The sequence below is a fragment of the Sinocyclocheilus anshuiensis genome, unplaced genomic scaffold (assembly GCF_001515605.1).
Source record: "Sinocyclocheilus anshuiensis isolate Anshui unplaced genomic scaffold, SAMN03320099.WGS_v1.1 scaffold1090, whole genome shotgun sequence".
Lineage (NCBI taxonomy): Eukaryota > Metazoa > Chordata > Actinopteri > Cypriniformes > Cyprinidae > Sinocyclocheilus > Sinocyclocheilus anshuiensis.
In genome coordinates this window covers 243,915-253,701 of record NW_015537993.1, presented here as the reverse complement: position 1 = coordinate 253,701, position 9,787 = coordinate 243,915, and the positions used below count along the sequence as shown (strand labels likewise).

General features: G+C 37.1%; 1 protein-coding gene across 3 annotated transcripts in view; it reads right to left on the bottom strand.

Moving 5' to 3' along the window:
• Positions 1-9,787, bottom strand: part of LOC107675194 (abl interactor 1) — a 69,248-nt gene that overhangs the window by 58,574 nt on the left and 887 nt on the right. The gene's annotated exons all lie outside the window — the stretch shown is intronic.

Here is a 9,787-nt window from a genome sequence, read left to right as displayed (position 1 = left end):
AATATAATTTCGTAAATTGCATAAACAATTATGAACAAAACAGCATCATGTATTTATGCATTGCTTAATCCAAAGAGCCGAAGCGCCATTCACACAGATTGCATTTAAAAACATGAGACGCAGCGAAAAGGAATAAACCTCCACAAATTTGTGACGTGTTTTCTAAAAGTTTACACTGTTTTAATATTGCATGGCTTTCTATACCTCTCGTGTGAGACGCGAGTGCAGCAGTCATGTTTGTCCGTCAAAAAAATGCACTGAATATTCGTTCTGTGTGAATGGCTTGGTTTCGGTTTTAACCTAATCAAGATCTTCTCCGCATTGAGCTTCTATATTTCTCTAATATTTTGAATGAATAACGCAGCAGTGGCGCGTCTCGTGGGCTAGACTAACAAAACATTGAAATTAAACAACGTCACTTACATCACCACATCTCGTGCGCCACTGATGACGCTCCCTGACGCACTCCTAACATTCAAATGCAAATGTTTATTTTAAATTCGACTAATATTCATTCTTTATTCACAATCTCCTCATCACAGGCAGGCACAGCACTCATTTCAGCATGTGTTCGTGTTTGTGTGTGCTGTCTGCGTCACTCATAGCACGTGCCTATATCGTGTGCTATATCGAACATTTTTTCTATCGTTATCGAAGAAGGTGTACCTTCGATAAATATCGATACCGTTTTATCGCCGAGGCCTAAATATTAGTATTTTTGTTTCTTACGCACACCTGTCATTTCACTTCAGAAGACAATGATTCATCTACTGGGGTCATATGAATAACCCTCATGACGACTGTGTGTGCTTTTTGGAGTGTTAACATTCTGGCACCTATGCACTTGCACTATATAGATTCACAGAGATGGATTATTTTTCTAAAAGTCTTTGTATTAAACTGAAGGAAGAAAGTCATATAGCCCACATCTGGGATGACATGAGGTTGAGTAAATGATAAGAGACTAATTTGGATTATCCCTTTAAGACCAATTAGTGAATTAGTCATTAAGGCAACCCACCAATTAGTTGGTTATGAAAATCTGCATTTAGCATTTATAATACTGCTTAAGGCCAGTTCACTCTGCCCTAACAAATGGCCTGTAAACATTCTGTTGTTTGTTCGATTCAGAACCCAACAAACACACTGACTCAAAAAATGTGGTATTCTTAAAGGCAGTGTGAACTAACATCTACAGGCTTAATATGTCCAAAAATGAATATGCTGTCATCATTTACTCATACTGTTACAAGCCTCTATTATTTGTATTCTCATGAAGGAAAAAATAAAAAGTTAGAATGAAGGTCCAAGTTGCTCTTTTGCACAATGTAAATAAATAAGACGGCGGCCCGGATTCTTGTAAATCTTAAGAAAGAATTTAGATAAAGTTAAATTCGTAAGTGCAATTCTTGAAAAACTCTTAAGAGATTCTATTTTTTTTTTTAAACACCTTATGACTTTTTTTTTTTTTTGCTGTTATCTAATCGTATTGTAGTTCTTGCCAAAGACTCGCTGATCAATTGAATTAAAAATACCTTAAAAGCCATCTTTTTGCGCTGCTTGCAAATTATCATAATAATTATAGAAAGGGTCAACACTATTTTCATTGCCACTGACTTGACAGGCGTTCAGCACTCAGCCTTGTTTTTTCAAAAGTTATTTTAAAGTGCCTGTCTCAAGATGGAGCCATCTGTTGCATTCATCCGCACTCCGTCCTTTTTGCACTCTCTCTAGAGTCATAGAAAGTCATACACATTTGGAATGAAATGTCGATAAGTATACAGAATTTCCATTTTTGGGTGACAAGCCCTTCAAAGAGTTCAAAGTGTGTCCTTTGTGTCAATTATTTAATGCAAAAGAACAGATGGAAGTCAAAGCCAAAGAAGCAGGATTGTAATTACAGGCCTCTAATGGCTCTTTAATCTGTTATAGCCACTGGGTAGTAATCACCGTGTCTGATCACAGGAAGGGGCATTCAAGAGCACTTCCCACCCAAGCGCATACTGCTTCGCAACACTGCCTGCAGGGCCAGCTGAGAATCTCCACCAGGAAAATCCTACACTATTGTAGGATTTACTGATGTGGCTTTGCTAGAGGATGCCAGCAGGAGAAGGATTATGGTCTTGTGGCGTAATCTAGGTACTGGCATGAGCAATGCTAACACCACTTTCCAGGACATATGTTAGCTGGAGCTGAGCTAGCAGTGGTAAAGTCTTGTCTCTCCCAGGATAACTGCCCCAGCGTCTGACCTCGATTCCGTAAACAGAGACATCTGGGGGGTTATTGTGTCAATTTCCATGGCAACGCTCAATGACATCCATTGCACAATTCAAGCATACACTGGCCTCAAAAAGTAGCTGAACGCTAAAGCCAAATTGAAATGCTTAAAGCTGCAGTCTGTAACTTTTCTTGGTTAAAAATGATACGAAATCAATATTTGAGCAAGTACATAACCAGCCAGTGTTCAAAACCAACTATCGCCTTACTTTAGCCGAATTCACAACGGTTATCTTATAATAATGGTTTCTAGTTTGAGTGGTACGAGAAGGTTTCGCTGGAAATTCGAGCATGGCTCTGCGTCATTACGTCTTAGCCGAATTCACAACGGTTATCTTATAATAATGGTTTCTAGTTTGAGTGGTACGAGAAGGTTTCGCTGGAAATTCGAGCATGGCACTGCGTCATTACGTCACGTCTGTAAACATAAAGAAGTTGTCCTGGCTACTAGGCTATCGCATGTGAGGATCCTGCAGGTGGCCGATCGCTTATAGCCTTTTCTCACAGCAGCTGGAATAATTAAATGTTTTTCATTTTGATGGCGGATTGTAATCCAGAAAGGATTATGTGTTTATGAAACGTGAATTAATGTTGTTAACATTAACAATTTGAGAATAAAGTATAACAATAATTATAATTTGCACGGTTTGATGTGATATGAGCTAACCGATCTTTAGATTAAATCACAATTGGTAGCGCGATTTATTGTAATGCTTTGTTCCTCAGTTGGTCAGAACAAACATGGCAGACTTGTTACTTGTTCAGATGACAATATCTGGTGAAAATTCTTATTTGGGTCATATATTCCAAGACGTAGGCTAGAATCTGTGATTGCGAAGTACAGTAAATATCCACACCGGTGCAGTGACTGACTGCCACACACACGTACTCCTCAAAACATTCTATTCATCCGCGCTGGAGCCGAGCCGCCGCACAACCCACGCAAGGAAGATAATTCTGCAGACAGCTGCAATTGCTGGTTTTCAAACAGAGATGGCGACAAAGAGGCAAAACTTACGGACTGCAGCTTTAAATATCATTGCATTAGACCAGAGATGACAAAAAATAAAATAAAAATCAAACGAACATGCCCTACATTGAATATTGACCTACATTTTTCCAAACTCCAAAAACGTACCTATACATACAATTATTGATCAATTTATTAATCAATTGTTATTGATTAATAAAGCCTTATTTTCACAAAATTCCGTGTTAACAACTCATTTTGATGTTTGCATCATTCAAACAGCTCCATAGGCCTATGGCTTTTCTGACAAAGTAAACTTGCTCGGTAGCTCACCTGGTACAGCACTGCACTAGTAATGCGGAGCACTTGAGTACGAGTCATGTGAAACACGAGTCACAATAAAAGAGCTCAAAGACTTAAGTAAGCTAAAATGTCAGCGAATGTGTTTTATCTCACTTTTTTCATCACTATCGGTTGGGTTTAGGGTGTACGCCGATTCACAAGCAAATGACTGTTACAAGTTTATTCTTTTAATGAATCACTCAATAAAACTCACAAACTCAGGAGTCACCGGTACGAATCCTTCACTGAATGAATCCATCAGAGTGGTTACTCAATCAACACACTCAATGAACTGCAAGTCATTCTTTTATTGATGTTTCTCAAAACAAGTTTAGTGTACTTAATGTTTGTGCAACATAAATCAGCCAAAAACAGTCAAAGTTTGTGGTGGTCTGGCTAGATAACCAAGTACCAAATGAGAAAGGTATTAAACATAGGCATCTAAGCTCTGCACAAGTAAAGCCCAGGCTGAGAAGGACAGTGCCCATGATATGGCAATCTATCCTAGATGGAACCACCCTTATTCAGACTCACAGACTCATTCAAAGAGAAACAAGCCACACCTATGAAGGTCACAGGACAAACAGCTAGATTAGAAAAGCTTAGATACACATGACCTCGGTCTGGTTGTAAAAGGTATTTTACAACTCTTATCAGTGAGAACTCTGAATATTCTCACAGCACTGTTTTGCAAGCTGATTGGTTGTGCTTCAGTGGTTGACCACTTATCAAAAAAAAAAAAACCTTTAATTTTATTATTTTAGCTACTTCACTGTGTAAAAAAATAAAAAATAAAAAAATCAAGGGTTATTAATATTTGATGTAACGATGCACACTGAGCCAGCTGAAAATTGATTTAAAAAATATGTGACGATTGTCGGTTAATTGTCGAAGTCGGTTGAGAAGTTAAACGAACTGCGATACAATTGGGAGTGGGGATTTATATGAATGTATCTCTGAGGGGAACTGACTGACTTCAGAAAAGTTTAAATGGTATTTTCTTTTCATCTTGCCTCTGTATAACGCATATTAATGTGGTGTTTATAAGCACAGCACTGATTTGTTTACAGCGGTAACCGAGGAAACGCCATATTACCACTGTTCCATAAGCGCCATCTACTGGGAGAGAGTGAATCTGCGTTCTTATTCAGCCCATCTACTGTTTTTGTTTTGTGCAGATATGTTTTATGTCATATAGTTTCACAAAGCTAAATTCGAAATTATACAATCTCATTTAAATAAAAAACTGCTCATGCTGCATGTATGCAGGATCTTTGTTTGGATCGAGATTAAAATGTAGTGATTGCCTCTAATTTTAAATAGAAAGAGCACATGCAAAGCCTTACTTTGTTTATATGAAAATATTTCTTTTTTTTATTTTCTGCTTGACATATTTCAATTTCACAAAGAAATGTGCAGTATTTTGTCTGGGAAATAATAAAAGGACCCATTTTTATTTATAATTTGTTTTAAATCTCATTTTATTGTTACAAAAAATTGTATTGTGAAATCAGTATCGTGAATCGTACCGCATCGTGAGTTGAGTGAATAGTTACATCCCTATTGATATTCAAAGCCCATAAGTATATGCTACTATGCATACAGTGCATGACACAAATTTCATCACCAGCACGCACATACAGTAAGCGCTCAGTCCAGTTTTTCTGATCATGCTTAAAATGCTAAACTCTAATTGGGCTTAAAATTTTATTAGCAACTGCACAGCAATACACAAAACACCCCAGCATCACGGTGGTGACTTCTGCACACACAAGAACCAATAACGTAGGGCTGTACAATTAGGCAATATCGTGTTCATAATCGCAGATGAATCGCATTCGATTATGAACGCGATACTGCCTAGCTTGTCAGTGAACTACGGCTGTGTGTATTAAATGCCGCTCCATCTGAAAGCAGGTGATGGCGATTTACTACCAATCACGGAACCGGCTTTACTGACGAAATGCGCTTGACAATCGCATGCGATTAATTGCACAGCTCTACAATAACGTATTTCCAAAATATCAATACACTGTATATTACATACACTATCTAATCCTAAATTTTCAGTGTCTCTTAATTATAACTGTCTTTTCAGAAATTCTGGTGTAGGCCTTTCATATCACAATAAAATCAGACTTATTGTTCTGAACACAATACCAACATCCTCCACAGAGAAGCCACACTGGAACGGTGGGCAGCAATCTTCACACTTGTCCTATTATATGGAAACTCCTAGTCTGCAGTGCACTTGGTTTGCTGAAGTCAGTGCTTGAGTCATGCAGGGCAGAACGCTCGGAGACTAACAAGTGTCATTGAGAAGGCCATGCTAAATAAGCAGGGCACCTAAACTCAACAGAAAACCAGCTAGGAGAATGACTGCTGGAAACATCAATATGTTTAGTATCAGAGCACTTTCCTCACTAAACTTTTACATTTGTGCGCATAGCGATGGTGTTGCTAAGCCAGGTGGCTTGTGTTCATTAATGCATCCTTGTCAGAAGCCAACCTGCCCACGGAGATTACAGTAGCACGCTGTCTTGCATTCCAAAAGAGGCACAGTTGCTGGACAAACATGCAAATTGGACTCTGGGGAGTTTTAAAAACAAACATTAAAACACCAGAGATTTAACTTTAATGCATGCATGGATAAAACAATGCAACTTGCATTTCCATAAACCTTAAATGTAAGTGTATCAAAGTACAGTTAAATAAATTAAAGTATTGTCATCATTTACTCACTCTCACGTCATTCCAAATCTAAACTCTGGTGACTTTGTTTCTTCCGTGGGACACAAAAGGAGAAGTTTAGCAGATTGTCCAAGCTGCTCATTTCCATACAACAACTTTGGGACAGCCGCACAATTCCATGTTTAACTCCTTTCAGTAATTTGATGTCCGTTTCTCACAAAGCTATCGTACAATTAATTAAATATGGAATATTGCTTATGAATCATATGGAGCACTTTCAGTGTTGGACAGCAAAATATAATTTCCATGTATATTTTTAGATTTTGACATTTTCTATTTCATGAAAACACATACTTCCTTGTTATTTTGAGCTGAATAAATAAGCACCCGCTGAAGAGCTGATTACTTTCAATGAATCTCATGAATCTGCCTGCAAACTGCAGTTAACGATTCATTCACAAATTGAACTGATCAGATTGCAGCTTTACTTGAGTCGACAACTCACTGATTCAAAGACCATGTCTGACTCGAAATGAACAGAAAGCTGGGAGATTCTCGGACCTTGAAAGTCTGCACAACTGATGGTGCAAAAGTTGCCTATATTGCAATATATCAGTCTATAATAGAGTATTGATTATTGTAAATGAAAATCCTATTTCAGACATGACTGTCAGTTATTTGTCAACAAAAACTGCTGCAAAAAGGAGAACTGTTTAGGCCCATTTTATGTTGTTTGTATGTCATAAGGTACACGGTATAAATAATGTCCATATAAATTAATATCCGTGCATCATCCCAGCAACAGTTGCAGCTTCAAAAAATATGAAACTATTTGTATTTTGTTATTCACTAGCTTGAGTTATCGGTAACAAATATTTTAGTATATTGATGTTTAATGTTTTGAAGGCGTATGAATAAATGATAAACTTGGTACATCAACCTGCACTTTTAATACTTAAAGGGATAGTTCACCCAAAAAATGAAAATTCTGTCATTAATTACTCACCCTCATGTCGTTCCAAACCCGTAAGACCTTTGTTCATCTTCGGAACACAAATTAAGCTATTTTTGATGCATTCTGAGAGCTCTCTGACCCTCCCATAGACAGCAAGGGTACTACCACGATCAACGTCCAGAAACGTAGCAAGGAGATCGGTAAAATAATCCATGTGACATCAGTGGTTCAACCGTAATATTACGAAGCTACGAGAATACTTTTTGTGTGCCAAAGGAAAAAAAAATGACTTTATTCAACAATTCGTCTCCTCTGCGTCACCCTAGCGCCATTTTGGAAAGTATCCACTGAACGCAAAGAGCGTATGTAGTAATTAATGACAGAATTTTCATTTTTGGGTGAACTAACCCTTTAAGTAGAAAAAAAAAATCAAGTAATTAAAAAAAAATAATAATTTATAATTTGAAAAAAAAAATCTAGTACTTTCAAATTCAAGTACTCAAGTGAAATTTAAAAGAAGTACTTGTAGTTTTACTGGAGTGATATATCTGAACTTGTACTCGATCGCTTGATTTGATTTGAGCACTTCGTCCACCACTGAATATTTTATGGTTAGCTTTTGTCTTTTTGACATGCAAATAGTGCTTTTTGCAGTTTGGCAACCTACTGTCATTGTACAGAAAACAGAAAATACCATTCTGCCAAACTTCTCCTTTCATATTCCACTTTAAAAAGAAAGTCATAAGGGTTTGGAACTGCGTGACAATGAGTAAATCAACTATTCCTTTGACACATGCTTTGCATTCTGGGTAAAACAAAGTCTCTGGATGTCATCTGTGATTAAATCCAGAACGAGAAAGATCAACATTTCCACATGCAGGCTAGAAACAGCAGTGTGACCAGTCCTTGCCCCTGGAGGAGACGATCGACTTCACGGCACTCCTTACATGCTTCACATGCCTCTCTCTCTCTCTCTCAAACACACACAGAGAACATGAGAAAGTGGGGCAGTGGCTGTCCTGGTTACACAGACCCACTCCCACCATCTGCTGCTGCATCATCACAGCGACACAGTCATTCACAGGAAGTGCCTTCATCCTGCGCTCAGGCATGAGGTAGAGGAAGAACAGACAGGGTGGAATAAAGCCACATGGTAGCCTGCAGGCCGTACTGTCAAGCCAGGACTTGAACACTAGACGTAGTGATCGGTTTCCCATCTAAGTCATCTTTTTCTGCGGTCGCTGCTGTAGTATCGGTGCGACTCAATGCGTGCTCGGTCATGCGGAGGAAAGAGTTGCCATTTTACATCAAACCTGACGGGCCGCTTTTCGAACAAATGTTGCGCTACCGGTCAAGCAACTTTTTCTTAAGGAATTAGAACATAATCAAACATTTTGACTCAGTGCGTTTTAGTAGATCTCACACGTGGCTCAATCTTAGGCACTTCTAACAGGTGTTTTGTATCTTGAGAGAAATATAGGTTAGAGAGACAGGGGTTAAATACAGCATTGTTTGCGAACATCTGGCGCAAACAATTACAAAGTATTTCATTAGCTCTTAAAATGTTCCTTATAGGCTGTAAATCAAGAGTGCACTGAACTCTCCTGACAGAGGAGGATCATTTAACTGTTAATCATTACTAGCAATTAGTTCTGTCATTGCAAATCTGTGCATAGAACAATTCCAGATATATATTCCATACTGATAAATGGTCTACATGCAAACAAATAATAAGACCATAAAATAAACAAGATCATAAATATTTGTATACATATTTATTTTACTTACTTTTTTATTATAGGCAAATTCTTTTGAAATGAAAAATACATATTATTTTAGTTTAATAAAATCATTAATTATTACAAACAAAATAAAACAGAATTAAAAACATTAATAGCAATAAAAAAATAAATATTTAAAACGATTATATACTTAATAAACCTTTTATTATATGAATGAAATTTAAATAAAACAAACTTAAATAATAAAGCCGAAATATTAAAATAATATGTTTATATTAGTATAAAAATGTTTTTAAATATTGATATATCAAATTAATGACTAGCAGTATAAAAGGCTTGACATATTAACAGTATGATATACTTTGAGCCTGCAAAAGACTTTAACAGTCTGTAAAAACAGTTTCATATGTGAAAAAAAAAATCGAATAAACTGATATATTTTCAGTTTTTTTCTCTCTCTCTCTCTCTCTCTTTCTGGTGGGGGAAAAAAAAAACAGTTTCACAAACAGCACTTTGAGGAAGCAGATACAATAAACAGTGAGTGATCTACTAAAACATGACTTTAGCTCAACTATTATCTTGAATGTTCCCATATGACACAATTAATTTCTCTCTTCAAGCTTAAGAAAACTGAAAGTGTAGTCTATCGTCAAGACTAGACTAAGTGCACTTTCACTCTCTGACAGCAGATGGCGCTAAACTGCAGAATTAATAATAATAATAATAATAATAATTTATTTAATGCAGCCGTTACCCCGGAAACCCTGTAAACAAAGCAGCTGCACTACTTTCTGTTTCTGAATCGTGTTT